This window comes from Palaemon carinicauda, chromosome 39 (assembly GCF_036898095.1).
Source record: "Palaemon carinicauda isolate YSFRI2023 chromosome 39, ASM3689809v2, whole genome shotgun sequence".
Lineage (NCBI taxonomy): Eukaryota > Metazoa > Arthropoda > Malacostraca > Decapoda > Palaemonidae > Palaemon > Palaemon carinicauda.
The window spans coordinates 631,350-649,311 of NC_090763.1; the positions used below are offsets into that span (position 1 = coordinate 631,350).

The 17,962-nt window shown below is 40.4% G+C and overlaps 1 long non-coding RNA gene across 1 annotated transcript in view; it reads left to right on the forward strand.

Annotated features, from left to right (window-relative positions):
* Window positions 1-17,848, forward strand: part of LOC137630956 (uncharacterized) — a 50,078-nt gene extending 32,230 nt beyond the window's left edge. The window contains exons 2-3 of the long non-coding RNA XR_011041820.1: window positions 653-834; window positions 17,655-17,848. This is a non-coding gene — a long non-coding RNA (uncharacterized lncRNA). The remainder of the gene's footprint in view (window positions 1-652; window positions 835-17,654) is intronic.
* The last annotated feature ends 114 nt before the right edge of the window (window positions 17,849-17,962 follow it).

Sequence of the window (17,962 nt, forward strand, 5' to 3'; positions counted from 1 at the left end):
TTTTAGTGATGACTTGAAGCATATCTTAGATTAGGGAACAACAGCGTGCTTCTTGATATAAAATCGATTATTGATTTTCTGAATGTCCAAATTCTAGTATTAGTTATTTAAGGAATCCATTAGTGAAAAAAAAAATATATATATATATTTAAAAGTATGAATAATTCTGATTGCATGTTGAGTTTTCAGTAGTTTATTTGCTTAAAAGTCTTATCTGGAACATTTTTCCATATTGTTTCATAACCTTTAAAGCAACATCTCCCCCCTCCCTTTTTTTCAATAACGATTTTTAACAAGTTTGGGTGTTTTCGTATCTTGATTGGCATATATGTGACTGATTGGAACACTGATAAAAAAAAAATTTCCATGAAAAAACAAGACCCTAAGAATCCTAAGAAAAACAAAATATACGAATAATAAGCATGGTTTCTGTCAAAAAAAAAAAAAAAAAAAGTTTTCTTTGAGTATAGCCAAAATGCAACTTCTTGGTAAACAGATGAATCTGATTAACAATAAAGAAAGCCAGGTTTTTTCTTATGTGAATACTCAATACAAGCATTTGCTATATTATTTTAAGATGTGGAATTAAGTTTAAAAGAAAACTAATCCTATGGTTAAAAATCAAAATTAAGATTTTTTTTTTTCTCAGCAGAAATAATTACTCAAACTGATCCCAGAGGGCTCTTCTCTTCGTGCAAGGACACTAAAATAACACGTCAGACGACTGTGTCTGACTTTTGGATCCCTGTGGCTGTCTTCACCTTACTTTGAAAGAGGTAGCTCTACAGCAATCTTGTGCAGCTGGATCTCCGTCAAGAGCAGAAGGTATCAAAGGTATGTGACGGGTATAACTTTTAAAAATCTAATTCATGTTAATCTGGCCGTGTTCTGTCTTTTTTTAAACTCTATTCAACGTTCGCTGACTTAACCTTATAAAAAGCCTTAGCTTAGTTTTGAACATGGATGAATGATTATTTCTAGAGAGAGAGAGGCTTGTTTGTTGTTGGTGTATTAAAGCCAACACTTCTTGTTGGCACGGGCCTTTCTATTGTTCGGCCCGTAGGTGATCAAACACAAAAAAATAGGTACTAAGTTAAGATTGCCCAGCCTTACTGCTGGACACGGGCTTTTGTGTAGCAGCCCGTAGTATTTATTGCCCTAAGTAGGCAATAGTGTCACAGCAGTACCAGTCTCTCATGTCTGGATTTGCAGCCGCTCAGCTCCTTGAGCGTAGCTGCAGGTGCGACCGCTCAGCCCCTTGAGCATAGTCGCCAGGTTGGCAATGATAGGTCTTGCAACTGCTCAGCCCCTTGAGCGTGGTTGCCAGTGTGGTCGCTCAGCACCAAGAGCATGACCTTGCGGACCAAGAAGCAGGACCACTTGGAGCCGAAATGAAAGGTTTCAGTAGTAGGTAAAAGTGTTGATAGCAGTAAGTCCCAGTAAGTAGGAGAGACTGGGAGAGGAGGGAAGAATTCGAGTAGTAGGAAAAAGTGGCAGATTTAAGCATAGATGCCTATCTCTGCACCGGGGAGGGTGAAACTAAGGGACTGAGGAGGGAATGAATTACAGAGGAGGGAGTCTTAGCAAGGGAGCAGACTTTGACTAGTAGTTGCAGTACTAGGGGGATCAAGGTATCCACTGGCAGGGCCTCTGCCAGGGATAAGATGGCAGATATTGCTGGGGGTTGGGGAGGAGATTGCACAGCGCTGGAGGTTGGCTCTTCAGCTGGGCTAGCGACAGCGCTGGGTTCTTGGTCCGTGGCTGCAGTAGGGGCTCCTGGAGGGGGAGTCTCGGATTGTCGCCGGGGAGGCCTGGTTCGCTGAATCCGCTGGGGTTTCGGTGCCTGCCTTGGTGCAGCCTCAGGTTTGTTAGGTGTCTGCCTTGGTGCAGCCTCAGGTTTGGTCGGTGGGGTTGCCAGTGGGGTTGGTAGCCTCTTCAAGAATTCAGGACATTTCTTGTTCCATGCATGGTGAGGTCCCGCACAATTGGGACATTTTGCCTGGGTTTTTGTCCCATTCCGATGTGCGTCAATGCAGTCCTGTGTGGGATGGCGGTGGCTGCAGACTCCGCATATTGTAGGGTTCCTGCACTCTTCTTTATGGTGCCCATAGCGCTGGCAGTTGTAACAGCGCAGTGGTTCTCGCTTTGGACTTCTGATGGGAAACTTTCCCCAGAGGCCCAAATCCAGTGCTTTAGGGACTTGCCCAATAAAGGTGACTGTTACTTCGTTGGTGGGAAGTTTGCGGTGGTCAAGCTTCCTCTCGGCATTTGCAACATTGCTGCAGTCGGTGACGAATGACAGTGGCATGTTGACAGGAAACCGATAGATCACTGCCTGTCTGAGTCTCTTCTCGGGGTCCAGGAGGGTCAGGGAGGTTTCCTGTTGGAGGATGTTGACGCTGGCAAGGTCCTTCGGGGATATAATTAAATCCCCTTTTAGGTTGGCCCTGGCTGTGATCTTGATGCCAGGGTTGGCGGTGGCAATAGCAGCAACTGCTGCATATGACGGTGAGCCTTCTACAGCTGCCATCTTGAATTTGACAAGCTGTTTGGGTTGGCTGACAGGTGGTTGTGGTTCCTCAGCAGCGGCCAAGTTTAGGTCCAAGCTTGGGTCGTTCTCGGTGATTGCCCGAGCCTCCATTAGGAGCTGTGAGAGGCATGGAGTGCAGTTGCAATCCTCTGGGTGCACTTCTGCTAGTTGCGGTGGTTGGTTGTCAGTCAGGTCCAGAGCCATGGCTGAAACGTTGGTCTCAGGTTCCGGAGTTGCGGTGAGTGGAGCGTCCTCTGCTTCCATTTTTTCAGGTGTCTTCTGGACAGCTGGTGCCGGAGATGGGGTGGGTGGCTCCGGGATAGGTGGGTTTTCGGAGTCCATAGCTGGTTTGGCATGAGTGGGGGAGCTGTGGCCTACAGTGTTGCTCCAGATAGCATACACGCATGACTGGCAGTCACAGTCCCGTTCAAAGGGGAGAGAGTTACTGCAACTGGGTGCAGAGACTGTCTCTTTGTACCGTGCTTGCACCCGGTATTTCCTCTGAAAAATGTCTGGATAAGGAGGCTGAGGAGGGTAGGATGGTATATCCATGTATCCTGGCCTGTGCTTCCTTTGTAGGAGGTGGTAGATGCTCTCAAGTACCAGGCTATAGCATTGAAAACAACTGCATGTTTTCCTGTGGGAGAGCACCGTTGGGTCCCTTATTTTGAACCCTATGTGGTCTACTAGCTGCTGTCTGTAGTTCTGGTACCTCAGGCAGCGATTGCACTTGCACTGCTGAGCCCCATTCTTGCAGGGATTGATCCAGGAGGGGTACAAACTCCTTCTGTAAGTGCGGAGACTGTCATGACCATCATCAGCCATACTGGATGGAATTGAGCCAGTCACTGAGGTCAACAACAGTTATTTAATTAGCAAAAAAGCCAAAGTAAATAACTGGATTCTTTCTTATATGTGGCCTCTTCAACCAAAGTTGAGAGGTCCTAGTGGCTATGTGGATATAAGTCCACCCATCCAGGTGTTGCCAAGTCCGGTGCTGCTAAACTTCAGAAGGCTGGAGAGCTCTTGTCAGCGCGAGAGCTGGGCCGAGACTGAGAGAGAGGCTTCAGCCTTTCAGACCCACTGGTTTTGCTATGACACACCCCTGGCTCCTCCCCCCGACAGCTGTAAGCGGGCACAAACCACGCCCATCGGGGCGGAGCTACCAGAGACATGTGAGTTGACAGGAACCAACCCGCCATATTTGAAGTTGACAGGACACAGGTAACACCTGTTACACCTCACCATTACTACAACCCTCCCCTAATTATTGTTACGAGGGACAACGCCTTAATCAACTAATTAAAATGTCCTAAAAAGTCGTAGTATCAGCAGATGTGCATAATCTTAGCGAAACTAGCGATGATGACCATATTCTACCGGCACAACCCAAAAGGAAGAGATGTCCCAAAACGGAAGTAACAAGCCAAGAACCTTCCAACAGTGAAATTCTTCAATTGTTATTATTACAGAATCAAACATTAATGAAACTAGTGGAGAAAGGGTAAGGTTTAACCCTGGATAGGTACGGTGGGTCGTACACGACCCCGAGCGTCAAAAAAAAAGAGGTTTTTCTCACGTGACTCACCCCCGTGACTGTATTTGTGGGTGATCGACCTGCAGGAGGTGTCTCCCCTACACGCTCTAGTAGTGTCCAGATGTGCATTGCTGTAGCTGTACTCCTTCCCCGATTTCTGAGACGCGTCGGGGTCGAGCGCGACCGAGTTTACCCTTCTAAGGTAATTTGCATAATTATCAAAGTTATTACGTATTATGAAATTGTCGTAGAATGGTGCAACTTGTATAGGTTATCAGTTGTGGAAAGTCTTGGTGGATTGTTTGGCTACCATGTGCATGATTTTTTTTTTAGTTAAAATGTCGTTCATCACCACGAGGACCATTTTACCGCGAGTGCCCCTTTTTCATTTTTTTTTCATTTTTTTGCCAAGTCATTTTTCCGTAAGATATTGCCAAATAGTGTCGTAAAACTTTTGCTTGTTTAGTGTTGGAAAGTGTGTCTAGATGATCTGGCTACCCATGCGTGACTTTGTTTTTGTCAGATACGACGTAGTTATTGGTATATTGGGTATTTAACTGCGGTTGCCAATTTCTGTTTTTTTTTCAATATTTGTAAAAATTTTTACGTAGTAAGGAATTGCCGTATATTATTCATTTTTTTTTCATGTTTATGTGTTAGAAAGTGTGCCTTGATGGTTGGGCTAACACGTGCATGTCTTTTTTTTTATCTGAGATGCCGTATATTAGAATGTTGGGCATTTTACCGCGAGTGCCCCTTTTTAATTTTTTTTCATTTTTTTGCCAAGTCATTTTTCCGTAAGATATTGCCAAATAGTGTCGTAAAACTTTTGCTTTTTTGGTGTTGGAAAGTGTGTCTAGATGATCTGGCTACCCATGCGTGACTTTGTTTTTGTCAGATACGGCGTAGTTATTGGTATATTGGGTATTTAACTGCGGTTGCCAATTTCTGTTTTTTTTTCAATATTTGTAAAAATTTACTACGTAGAAAGGAATTGCCGTATATTATTGTTTTTTTTTTCATGTTTATGTGTTAGAAAGTGTGCCTTGATGGTTGGGCTAACACGTGCATGTCTTTTTTTTTTATCTGAGATGCCGTATATTAGAATGTTGGGCATTTTTCCGCGAGTGCCCCGTTTTATTTGTTTTGCATTTTTTTGCTTAGTCATGTTACCGTAAGGAATTGGCAAGTAGTGTCGCAAAACTTATATTTTATAGTGTTGGAAAGTGTTTCTAGATGATCTGGCTACCCATGCCTATTTTTTTTTAGCCAGATATGGCGTATATATAAGTATGTGTTCGATTTTCCTGTGATTGCCATTTTTTCGTTTTTTCCCATTTCTTTCAAAATTACTACGTACTAAGGAACTATCACAGAGTAATGATTCATTTATATGTTTATTTGTCGGATAATGTGCCTTGATGGTTTGCCTAGCACGTGGCTGAATTTTTTTTTTTCTGAAATGCCGTATATTAGAATGGCCATTTTTCCGCGAGTGCCCCTTTTTACTTGTTTTGCATTTTTTTTGCTTAGTCATGTTACCGTAAGGAATTGGCAAGTAGTGTCGCAAAACTTATATTTTTATAGTGTTGGAGAGTGTTTCTAGATGATCTGGCTACCCATGCCTATCTTTTTTTTAGCCAGATATGGCGTATATACAGGTATGTGTTCGATTTTCCGGTGATTGCCATTTTTTCGTTTTTTCCCATTTCTTTCAAAATTACTACGTACTAAGGAACTATCACAGAGTAATGATTCCTCTAGATGTTTATTTGTCGGAAAATTTTGTTTACTTCTTTTTTGATTGAATATCATCAAATTTTTTTAGCTAAAATATTATCTTGTTTCACATTTTTGTTTTTTTTTTCGATTTTATTTCCCTTCAAAAAAATTTTTTTGGGTCAGAATTTTAATTTTATAGTCGTAAAACAATCGACAATTATCCAGCAACCCACCATACAATTTTTATGCATATCCAATAATAATTAGATTAGTAAATAACACCTTGAAATTGACATACCCTTCCTACATTTCAAGTGGCAGATTAGGGAGTCTGAGTCAGTGTGGTTGGCGGCCATTTTGTGGACATATCCGAAGCGTAAGTTGCCCTATCTATATATATTCTTGTTCCCTATAGAATTTGTGATATTTTGGTATATTTTTACCTGCATAAATATCATATTATATATTAAATATATGTATTTTTTTAACGAAATTTCTAAGTACTCAAAAAATTACCTTTAGATATGGCCCCTGATATAAATGTAATTTACAAAATAATGAAGATTTTTTTACATATTTCTATTTTAGGATAACATATGTTTATTCCCTAAAAAAATTAGCCACTTCCTATTTCATTTAGGTACCCAAAAAAATTCATGAAATTTGGACAAATTTTTTTGGCCAAAAAAAGTTACCCTTTTTTTCTCATTTCAGATCTTCACCTCCATGGGTCTGACTTCATCCAAAATACATCAAGATGTGTCCTAAACATTCAAGAATCAATTCCTAAAAGGATTTGTGTATATATGTATAAACTTTTTTTTTTATGAATTTTTATGTCAGGTCTTTTTTTTTCTACTTAATTTTTTAAAATATTTATAATAAATAGTTTTTCTGCAGATGAGTAGTATTTATCTTTACAGTTGTTTTAAGCATTCATTGAAGTTTTTTTTTGGCAAAAGAAAAAAAGAGGTTACTGCAAAAACTGATTTTTCAAGAATTTTTTTTGGCGTCAGGGTCGTTCGCGTCTGAGTATACCCTTAAAGGGGTGTCCGAGGAGCGTACCTATCCAGGGTTAATATTCTGTTTTTTTTATAAAAACGTCTTGGATAGCAGCGGATATAGACTGATGACGTCACGAGCATGGCAGTAAAAGGTAAACAATGAGCCGGTACGGACCGTGCGGTAGTGATAATCGTAAAAGTTTGAAAATAGATAAATTTCGAGACCGAAGTACATTATCATATAATCCTAAACTATGTGTAAAGTGAGCCTAAACATTATTAGAGCTAAATACTTATATGGCAAAGGTAATTTATGCAGTAAGGTGAGGTGAGGTGTTAACTAGGTTTGCCTTTCGTTCCAAAGAGTTGAGTAGCCTAACTTTTTCTTATTTTAAGTTTAATATACTACGTCAATCTAGGCTACCTATTAGCCGCTGCTTGCGCCTATCCCACTGAGATCCTATCGTCGACATTTAACTGGAGGGGTTCCTGTCAAAGGCGGTATAATTGCGCCTACCTCAGCTAATGGGTAGAATTTTATATCACACTCTTTTCCTTTCGATATAATGGTTTACCCCTTACCATGAGGAACTGCGTCTTAAGAATTTCTGACAGGTCGGCTATATTAATAATATAAGATTATTACTGTAGAGGCTATATAGTTTAAGCATGTAATATTAGTGAGAGGATGCCGATTGACCTGAATTAACCGATGAAGGCCATTTGAGCCTAGAACCCGATTGCCTGGCTTCAGCTTTCTAGGTCTGCTGCTGTCCAACCTGATTCGTAAATTCATGAGCCATGTTATAGACATCAGTCTAACTTTTATTATCAAATTTGAGTCTAGATTTTCATTCCTATTGCAGAGGTGGTTCGACTGCAAAAAGGAATGACAATACTCCTCCTCCCAAGCGCCCTCGCCGTAAAGTAGATTTACCTGAGAATGCAAATGAAGAATTATTTACTACTTATAATGAAGATAGTAGTGACTATGAAGAATTTAACCCACTTACTTTTAACAAACCTATTCCTACTTATATATCTAACAATTTCAATGCTGTGCCCTCCATTCATAGAGATGGGAAAATACAATTAAATGACTCCCTAATTGCATTAACATTAAGTGAAGGAGACAAGAACTCTCATGATCAATTCTTTGTTTGTAATCATAATAAAGAACTTGCAGACCTTTTCAAATTGATAAATTTGCCAAAGTTGAACTTTTGGCCAAGTGGCAGGTTGTTCAATGAAGATTTCAAGAAGAAATTTCACTTTGATATTGAAAACATTAAAATGGCTATATCTTCTTTTCAAGGGCATGCAGCTCTGGCGCAATTAGCTTACCCCTCTAAGATTAACGATATTGATTTCATTACTAAAGTGATAATTGGGCCTTTCAGGAAACACATTGATCTAATTAAAAGTTTAATCCGCTCATTCAGAAGTAGAACTTTACCCAGGAACCTCAATTTAGATACCAGAGATGCTATTATTAAAGCTGAAACTAATGATATATGGGTCTTATCAGATGATCATAGGAAAGCTATTGCTTCATGCTTTCGAGGCGGTCCCCTTCCTAGAGGAGGGGACATTTTCCCTAGAGGTGGAAGGTTCAACTTTGGCAAGCATCAGGGCTACCCCAGAGGGAAATTCAACTCTTACAGAGGTTTCAGGGGAAGCTTTGGGTTCAGGAATAGGTTCAATCCCTACAGGCGAGGTATCAAGAGAGGTGGCCGAAGAGGGGGAAGGAGTACAGGGGGACAGACAGCAATTAATTCAGACGTCAAAGATAAGAAACAAAACTAATAATTCTTTAATTCTTAATACCATCGAGCCCTGCTCGGACCAAGATGAAAATAACCTGGAGCTACACAGTAAAGATAAAAATTTGGCAAATGTACCCACTAACAATTCAATGATATTGGAAGAGTTAAATTTCCCTTCAGAAGCCTCCAGCTCCAAGGAAACCTCTCACGCCCCTCCAGTAAGTGGGATAGGTAGGTCATTGACAAATAAATTAAAAAATTGGCAAAAACTCCCAAATTCTTCTTTTGCATGCAACTTGATCAGTAAGGGTGTGAGACTCCCATTTATCAATAAAAAATAAGGCTCAAAAGACTTTGAAAAGATTAGGGGTTGATAGACATTATCCTTCTAGCAAGAGAACGATACTAGAGAGAGAATGTAACAGATTACTAGACCTAGGGGTAATAGAACAAATTAACAGGAATTCTTTCTACTACTATAACCACATATTTTACAAGCTTAAACCCGATGGGAGCATTCGCCTAATCTTCGATATGAAATGCCTTAATACTATGATCAAAAAACCTTCTTTCTCCATGCTGAAACCTAAAACTTTATTCCCTTATTTGCATTTAAACAACTGGGCATGTAGACTTGATTTAAAGGACGCTTATTGGCACGTCCCCCTTCATTCAAGTGCTCAAAGATTCTTAACGTTCAAATTAGGAAAGCGCAAATTCAAATGGACGGTTGTTCCCTTCGGGTTAAAGACAGCTCCCTACATCTTTTCCAAACTAATGTACACAGTAGTTAAATACATTAGAAAGGAATATAATATTCTCATCTTTAACTACTTAGATGATATACTCATATTAGCAGATTACTTTCACAAATGCGAGGCTCACACCCAAATAGTCATTGAAGTGCTCACAGAGCTGGGCTGGCAAATATCTATTAAAAAGTCTGTCATTCATCCAGTGCAAAAGATAGAGTTCTTGGGAGTTCATTATAACTTGGAAAACAAAACAATGAGACCAATGCAGAAAAATATTGATAAATGTATCAGACTTGCCAATACAGTATCAAACTTGAACAGATCTGACCTCAAATTATATCAAAGATTGATAGGATCACTTAACTTCTGTTCCTACTACACCTTTTACGGTAGATACCATCTTAAATTCCTTCACAGATTTCATAGATATTTTGCTAAAGGATATAGAATCATTCCTCCTTCTTTCAAATCCTTTCTAGGAGAATGGAAACAGACTAACATGTATAGTGATATAAACATTCCTAATAATCAAGTAGATCTAGAACTATTCACAGATGCATCCAACTTTGGCTGGGGTGGAGCATTAGTAGGAGAACATGGCATACTCTCAACTAATAATACATGGCTACAAAATGAGAATACTCTGCACATTAACATTAGAGAATTACTTGCATGCATCTACTGTATAAAACACTTCAGAGACAAACTAAGAAACAAAGTAGTACTAATTCACATAGATTCACAAGTAACAAACTGCTGGATCAAAAAACATGGTAGCATTAGGAACAAATCGGCCCAGGAGGCCATCAAAGTGTTACTAAACATCAAAGGAAAATACAACATAGACATTCAAACTAAATGGATTAAAGGGAAATGCAATGTGATGGCTGATTCCCTATCGAGAGACTTTGGTTCCATACATCCAGAAGCCACTCTTGACGACAATCTATTCAATTTAATTTGCACAGATATGAATTTCTCTCCTGAAATAGACCTTTTCACCAATGGTTTTAATTCTAAATGTAAAAGATTTTGTTCTTCCGTACCCAACACAAAAGCAATCAGTAATAATGCTCTTCACATTAGCTGGGAAGGTTCTTCTCCTCTTTATGCTTTTCCCCCAGGCTTCTTACTGCATAAAGTTGCTTTTAAGATATATAACGAATGTAATAACAATATGCTCTTCTGCACTGTTTCCCAGGAAACGGAACCATGGATTCCCCTTGTCAAGACAGTCTCCAAGGAATACCGGAAGTACAAAGTCAAAGCAGAAGGCTGCCAGATACTTCATATGGACTGTACCTTACCCTTAGCGCAACACCACTTAAATTTGATCGCGTTCAGAATATAAAAGATCAACTACCTTCTATATTTCCTCCAGAGATATGCAACAAAATTACTTCCAATTTACGAGACAGTTCCATGGCCAAGTACCAAAACCTCTTCAGCAGCTTTAAAGAGTTCATACACAATAAATATGGAGGTAACAACAAGTTCCCCCTTTTATCAGTGCTACTCTATTTTAACGAATTAATAGACAAGGGCCTAGCATACAACACACTAAAAGGATACCGAGCTGCTCTTGGACCGGTTTTGAAGGGATACTTTCCCAATTATTGCCTAGCAGAAGACAAGTACATTAAAGCTATGCTTGATGGAGTAAATAGAAGAAGACCCAGCAATTCTCATCAATATCCAGGCTGGGATCTTGATAAAGTGGTTTCCTTCCTCAACACTACAAGAGATGATTCTATGCTGCTCATGATTCAGAAGACCTTATTCCTCGTAGCTTTGGCTTGCCCATTGAGAGCTAACCAATTTAATCATCTATGTATCTCTAGGAGCACTTTCACGCCAGAAACCATCGTGTTAAGGAACCACCCTTCCTTCATGGCCAAGAATCAGAGAAACAATTACACTCCTATTGAATTCAGCTTTAGGTGTCACCCTACCAAGCCAAAAATTTGTCCGGTTAGACAATTAAACTTTTATCTGGAGTACACAAATAAAATCTGTGCAGAAAGAAACATAGATAGGAAAGACCATATTTGGCTGGATGAAAACTTCAAGATCATGTCCCTTCCAAAGATGAGGCAGCTATTCAGGGACTGTATTTTCAGAGCTGATCCCAATGCCAGAAAACACACCACCAATTTCCACTCTATCAGAGGTCAAGCAGCTTCAAGGATGATGTATAACGGAGTTACGCTGCAAGAGATAATGACTAGTATGAATTGGAAAAGCAACTCTGTATTTGGGTCATTTTATGCTCTCCTCGGTCTAAAGGGAGCGTTCGATGCAGTTGTTGCAGGACTTCATCTTCATGCCCTCTGAAGTATCGGGTGAGCAAAACCAGTGGGTCTGAAAGGCTGAAGCCTCTCTCTCTCTAGAACTGACAGTTTACTTGTGAACCTAAGTTCTGGAGAGAAGAGGCGAGGCCTTTCAGACCCAGGGTCTGGTTCACCCTCCGACCCTTCCCCCGTAACCGAGGAGACCATTCTGGAGGAAATAAAGGATTTTTAAAGTAATTACATACAAAGTCAACAGCTTTCATGTTTCTGAAGGCCAACCATAACATTTTTTCAATTATTCATAATTTCTTTAAGATATATTTAGACTCTTATCCTTGCACTTAGAGGAAAGGCAACTTTTAGGTAACAAGATAGGAATATCTTGGAAAGGGGAGGTGAACTACTGTCACATTATATTATCTTAAAATATAAAGAGGAATGGGAAATGTTAAATTTCACAATTGGAACTTTGAGTTACTACTTGTAGTAATTTGCAATCTCAAATAAATCTCACAACAGGAAAATGGAATGGTAAGTACAGATATACCTCATAGCAACTTGCAACTTCAAATATGGCGGGTTGGTTCCTGTCAACTCACATGTCTCTGGTAGCTCCGCCCCGATGGGCGTGGTTTGTGCCCGCTTACAGCTGTCGGGGGGAGGAGCCAGGGGTGTGTCATAGCAAAACCAGTGGGTCTGAAAGGCCTCGCCTCTTCTCTCCAGAACTTAGGTTCACAAGTAAACTGTCAGTTCTAAGGGTATTCTATACAAAGAATATAGATGATCGAGTAAACATTTTAATGGAATCCTGATTGATTTTGTCAGCTTAATTTTTTGAAGCCAATTTTGTTGTACTAAATTTGATCAACTTTTTTAATTAGGCTTAAATTTGCAGTGGTTAGACATATAGCTATATTCTGATGTAAATCAAAATAGGTTTATCAAGTATGGCAAATCATACATTAAATTTTTCTTCATTTTCATTAAAAACGGCAAATTCATTGTTTTTAGTTAATATCGGCTTTATACTAGCACTTGCCGCTTTTTTCTTTCTAATCACTTCCGTTTATATAGTAAGTTATTGGTTTTGGCACATCCCGATATAATTTAGTGGGATTTTAGCAAATCACATACACTGAAAGTTAATTTTTGCAGTTTTTGAGATTTCATGCTTAGTAAATAGCTTTTATTAGTGGACTTCACCTTGATTTTATTAATGTACTTGCCTTGTTTTTCCTAGTGAACTTACCTTGCTTTTTCATGTGGACTTTACCTTACTTTTCCCTGTGGACTTCCTTTGCTTTTCCGTGGGCTTTACCTTGCTTTTTCATGTGGGCTTTACCTTGCTTTTTCATGTGGGCTTTCTTTGCTTTACCTTGTGGACTTCCTTTGCTTTTCCCTGTGGGCTTTACCTTGCTTTTCCCTGTGGGCTTTACCTTGATTTTCCCTGTGGGCTTTACCTTGAATTTCCCTGTGGGCTTTACCTTGCTTTTCCTTGTGGGTTTTACCTTGCGTTTTCATGTGGGCTTTACCTTGCATTTTCATGTGGGCTTTACCTTGCTTTTTCACATGGACTTACTTTGCTTTTTCGTGTGGGCTTTACCTTGCTTTTCCTTGTGGGTTTTACCTTGCTTTTCCCTGTGGACTTTACCTTGCTTTTCCCTGTGGACTCTCTTTGCTTTACCTTGTGGGCTTTCTTTGCTTTTCCTTGTGGGCTTTACCTTGCTTTTTCATGTGGGCTTTACCTTGCTTTTCCCTGTGGACTTTCTTTGCTTTTTTATTTGGACTTTACCTTGCTTTACCTTGTGGGCTTTACCTTGCTTTTCCTTGTGGGCTTTACCTTGCTTTTTCATGTGGGCTTTACCTTGCTTTTTCATGTGGAATTTCTTTGCTTTACCTTGCTTTTCCTTGTGGGCTTTACCTTGCTTTTCCCTGTGGACTTTACCTTGCTTTTTCATGTGAGCTTTCTTTGCTTTACCTTGTGGGCTTTACCTTGCTTTTTCATATGGACTTACTTTGCTTTTTCATGTTGGCTTTACCTTGCTTTTTCATGTGGACTTACTTTGCTTTACCTTGTGGGCTTTACCTTGCTTTTCTTTGTGGACTTACTTTGCTTTACCTTGTGGGCTTTACCTTGCTTTTCCTTGTGGGCTTTACCTTGCTTTTCCCTGTGGACTTTACCTTGCTTTTTCATGTGAGCTTTACCTTGCTTTTTCCTGTGGGCTTTACCTTGCTTTTTCATATGGACTGACTTTGCTTTTTCATGTGGACTTACTTTGCTTTACCTTGTGGGCTTTACCTTGCTTTTCCTTGTGGACTTACTTTGCTTTACCTTGTGGGCTTTACCTTGCTTTACCTTGTGGGCTTTACCTTGCTTTTCCTTGTGGGCTTTACCTTGTGGGCTTTACCTTGCTTTTCCTTGTGGGCTTTACCTTGCTTTTTCATGTGGACTTTACCTTGCTTTTTCATGTGGGCTTTACCTTGCTTTACCTTGTGGGCTTTACCTTGCTTTTCCCTGTGGACTTTACCTTGCTTTTTCATGTGGGCTTTACCTTGCTTTACCTTGTGGGCTTTACCGTGCTTTTTCATGTGGGCTTTACCTTGCTTTTTCATGTGGGCTTTACCTTGCTTTTTCATGTGGGCTTTACCTTGCTTTACCTTGTGGGCTTTACCTTGCTTTTTCATGTGGGCTTTACCTTGCTTTTTCATGTGGACTTTCTTTGCTTTTCCTTGTGGGCTTTACCTTGCTTTTCCTTGTGGGCTTTACCTTGCTTTTTCATGTGGGCTTTACCTTGCTTTTTCATGTGGGCTTTACCTTGATTTTCCTTGTGGACTTACTTTGCTTTACCTTGTGGGCTTTACCTTGCTTTTCCTTGTGGGCTTTACCTTGCTTTTTCATGTGGACTCAATTTGCTTTACCTTGTGGGCTTTACCTTGCTTTACCTTGTGGGCTTTCTTTGCTTTACCTTGTGGGCTTTCTTTGCTTTACCTTGTGGGTTTTGCCTTGCGTTTTCATGTGGGCTACCTTGCTTTTCCCTGTGGACTTTACCTTGCTTTTTCATGTGGGCTTTAACTTGCTTTACCTTGTGGGCTATACCTTGCTTTTCCTTGTGGGCTTTACCTTGCTTTTCATGTGGACTTTACCTTGCTTTTTCATGTGGGCTTTACCTTGTGGGGTTTCCCTCTTTTTCCTGTGGACTTTACCTTGCTTTTTCATGTGGGCTTTACCTTGCTTTTTCATGTGGACTTTCTTTGTTTTACCTTGTGGGCTTTACCTTGCTTTTTCATGTGGGCTTTACCTTGCTTTTTCATGTGGGCTTTACTTTGCTTTTTCATGTGGGCTTTACTTTGCTTTACCTTGTGGGCTTTACCTTGCTTTTCCTTGTGGGCTTTACCTTGCTTTTTCATGTAGGCTTTACCTTGCTTTTTCATGTGGACTTTCTTTGCTTTACCTTGTGGGCTTTACCTTGCTTTTCCTTGTGGGCTTTACCTTGCTTTTTCATGTGGGCTTTATCTTGCTTTTTCATGTGGACTTACTTTGCTTTACCTTGTGGGCTTTACCTTGCTTTTACTTGTGGGCTTTACCTTGCTTTTTCATGTGGGCTTTACCTTGCTTTTTCATGTGGACTTACTTTGCTTTTCCTTGTGGGCTTTACCTTGCTTTTCCTTGTGGGCTTTACCTTGCTTTTTCATGTGGGCTTTCTTTGCTTTACCTTGTGGGCTTTCTTTGTTTTACCTTGTGGGCTTTACCTTGCCTTTTCATGTGGGCTTTACCTTGCTTCTCCATGTGGGCTTTACCTTGCTTCTCCCTGTGGGCTTTACCTTGATTTTCCCTGTGAGCTTTACTTTGCTTTTCCCTGTGGGTTTTACCTTGCTTTTCCCTGTCGGTTTTACCTTGCTTTTCCCTGTGGGCTTTACCTTGCTTTTTCATGTGGGCTTTACCTTGCTTTTTCATGTGGGCTTTACCTTGGTTTTCCCTGTGGACTTTCTTTGCTTTCCCCTGTGGGCTTTACCTTGCCTTTTCATGTGGGCTTTACCTTGCTTTTCCATGTGGGCTTTACCTTGCTTTTCCCTGTGGGCTTTACCTTGCTTCTCCCTGTGGGCTTTACCTTGATTTTCCCTGTGAGCTTTACTTTGCTTTTCCCTGTGGGTTTTACCTTGCTTTTTCATGTGGGCTCTACCTTGCTTTTTCATGTGGGCTTTACCTTGGTTTTCCCTGTGGACTTTCTTTGCTTTTCCCTGTGGACTTTCTTTGCTTTTCCCTGTGGGCTTTACCTTGCTTTTCGCTGTGGGCTTTACCTTGAATTTCCCTGTGGGCTTTACCTTGAATTTCCCTGTGGGCTTTACCTTGCTTTTCATTGTGGGCTTTACCTTGCTTTTCCCTGTGGGCCTTACCTTGCTTTTTCATGTGGGCTTTACCTTGGTTTTCCCTGTGGACTTTCTTTGCTTTTCCCTGTGGGTTTTACCTTGCTTTTTCATGTGGGCTCTACCTTGCTTTTTCATGTGGGCTTTACCTTGGTTTTCCCTGTGGACTTTCTTTGCTTCTCCCTGTGGGCTTTACCTTGATTTTCCCTGTGAGCTTTACTTTGCTTTTCCCTGTGGGTTTTACCTTGCTTTTCCCTGTCGGTTTTACCTTGCTTTTCCCTGTGGGCTTTACCTTGCTTTTTCATGTGGGCTTTACCTTGCTTTTTCATGTGGGCTTTACCTTGCTTTTTCATGTGGGCTTTACCTTGGTTTTCCCTGTGGACTTTCTTTGCTTTTCCCTGTGGACTTTACCTTGCATTTTCATGTGGGCTTTACCTTGCATTTTCATGTGGGCTTTACCTTGTTTTTCCTTGTGGGCTTTCTTTGTTTTTCCTTGTGGGGTTTCTTTGTTTTTCCTTGTGGGGTTTACCTTGCTTTTCCCTGTGGACTATCTTTGCTGTTCCCTGTGGGCTGTATCTTGCTTTTTCCTGTGGGTTTTACCTTGCTTTTTCATGTGGATTTTCTTTGCTTTTCCCTGTGGGCTTTACCTTCATTTTCCCTGTGGGCTTTACCTTGCTTTTCCCTGAGGACTTTCTTTGCTGTTCCTTGTGGGCTATACCTTGCTGTTCCCTGTGGGCTGTATCTTGCTTTTCCCTGTGGGCTTTACCTTGCTTTTTCATGTGGACTTTCTTTGCTTTTCCCTGTGGGCTTTACCTTCATTTTCCCTGTGGGCTTTACTTTTCCCTGTGGGCTTTACCTTGCTTTTCCCTGAGGACTTTCTTTGCTGTTCCCTGTGGGCTGTACCTTGCTTTTTGAGTGGACGCTACATTTCCTTTATAGTGGAATTTACTTTGCTTTTTTTTTTAATGGATTTGACCTTAGCTTTTTTTAGTGGATTTGACCTTTCTTTTCCCTGTGGACTTTAATGTAGTGTTCAGTAAAAAAAAGATACGCTTTAGTGGACGCTCACTTGTTTTTTTAGTGGACTTGCATATTTAGTGGACGCTACCTCGCATTTTTAGTGGACTTTACCTCGCCTTATTTAGTAGACTTTTTTTCTAGTGGACACTACCTTGCTTTTTTAGTGAACATTACCGTGGACAGTACCTTTAAGCTTTTTTTATTCTGGACACTGTCTTTTTGTGTGGATTTTTACTTTGCATTTTTGGGGTTATTTTAGTGGATTTGACCATCGCCTCAAACACGTTTATGTATTTGGGCATGTCTACAGTTGGGGTGATGTAGAATGTCAAACTGCCACCTTCCCAGCAATATCTAGTCAAGATCTGTATGGCTTTGTGATCACAGGAAATAGGACAAACTGTAAAATGAAAATATCTAAGATTCCACGGTCAACAATCAAGATTTTTTGAAATTTGTTAGTTTGGGAATTTGACTAAATTTTCAAATTCAGGACGAAGTTAAGATTATTTCATATGAAGATACAATTCTAAAATGGGCTTTACAATCTGTTTATTATTTTATTTTTATTGGTTTATGTAGTAAAGTTTGCTTAAAATATTGAAGTTAAGGTAACCAACATGCCCTGTGAATAAACATCACCCTTTCCATTTTTCTATTTCAGGAGAGTCGCAGAGCACAAAGAGCTGAGAGAGGAGTAGAGTCGCAGAGCACAAAGAGCTGAGAGAGGAGTAGAGTCGCAGAGCACCATTCACAGAGTGCAAAGAGTCGAGAGAGGACTAGAGTTGCAGATCGTAAAGAGTTGAGAGAGGTCTAGAGTCGCAAACCACAATGGACGAAGAACAGAGGTGGAAAGTCGCAGAGCATAAAGAGGAGTAGGGTCCTAGAGCGCAAAGAATTTAGAAAGGATTAAAGACAGAGGAATAATTTGCCAGAGGATTAGAGCAATAAAACTAATAAAGCCTTATAGGT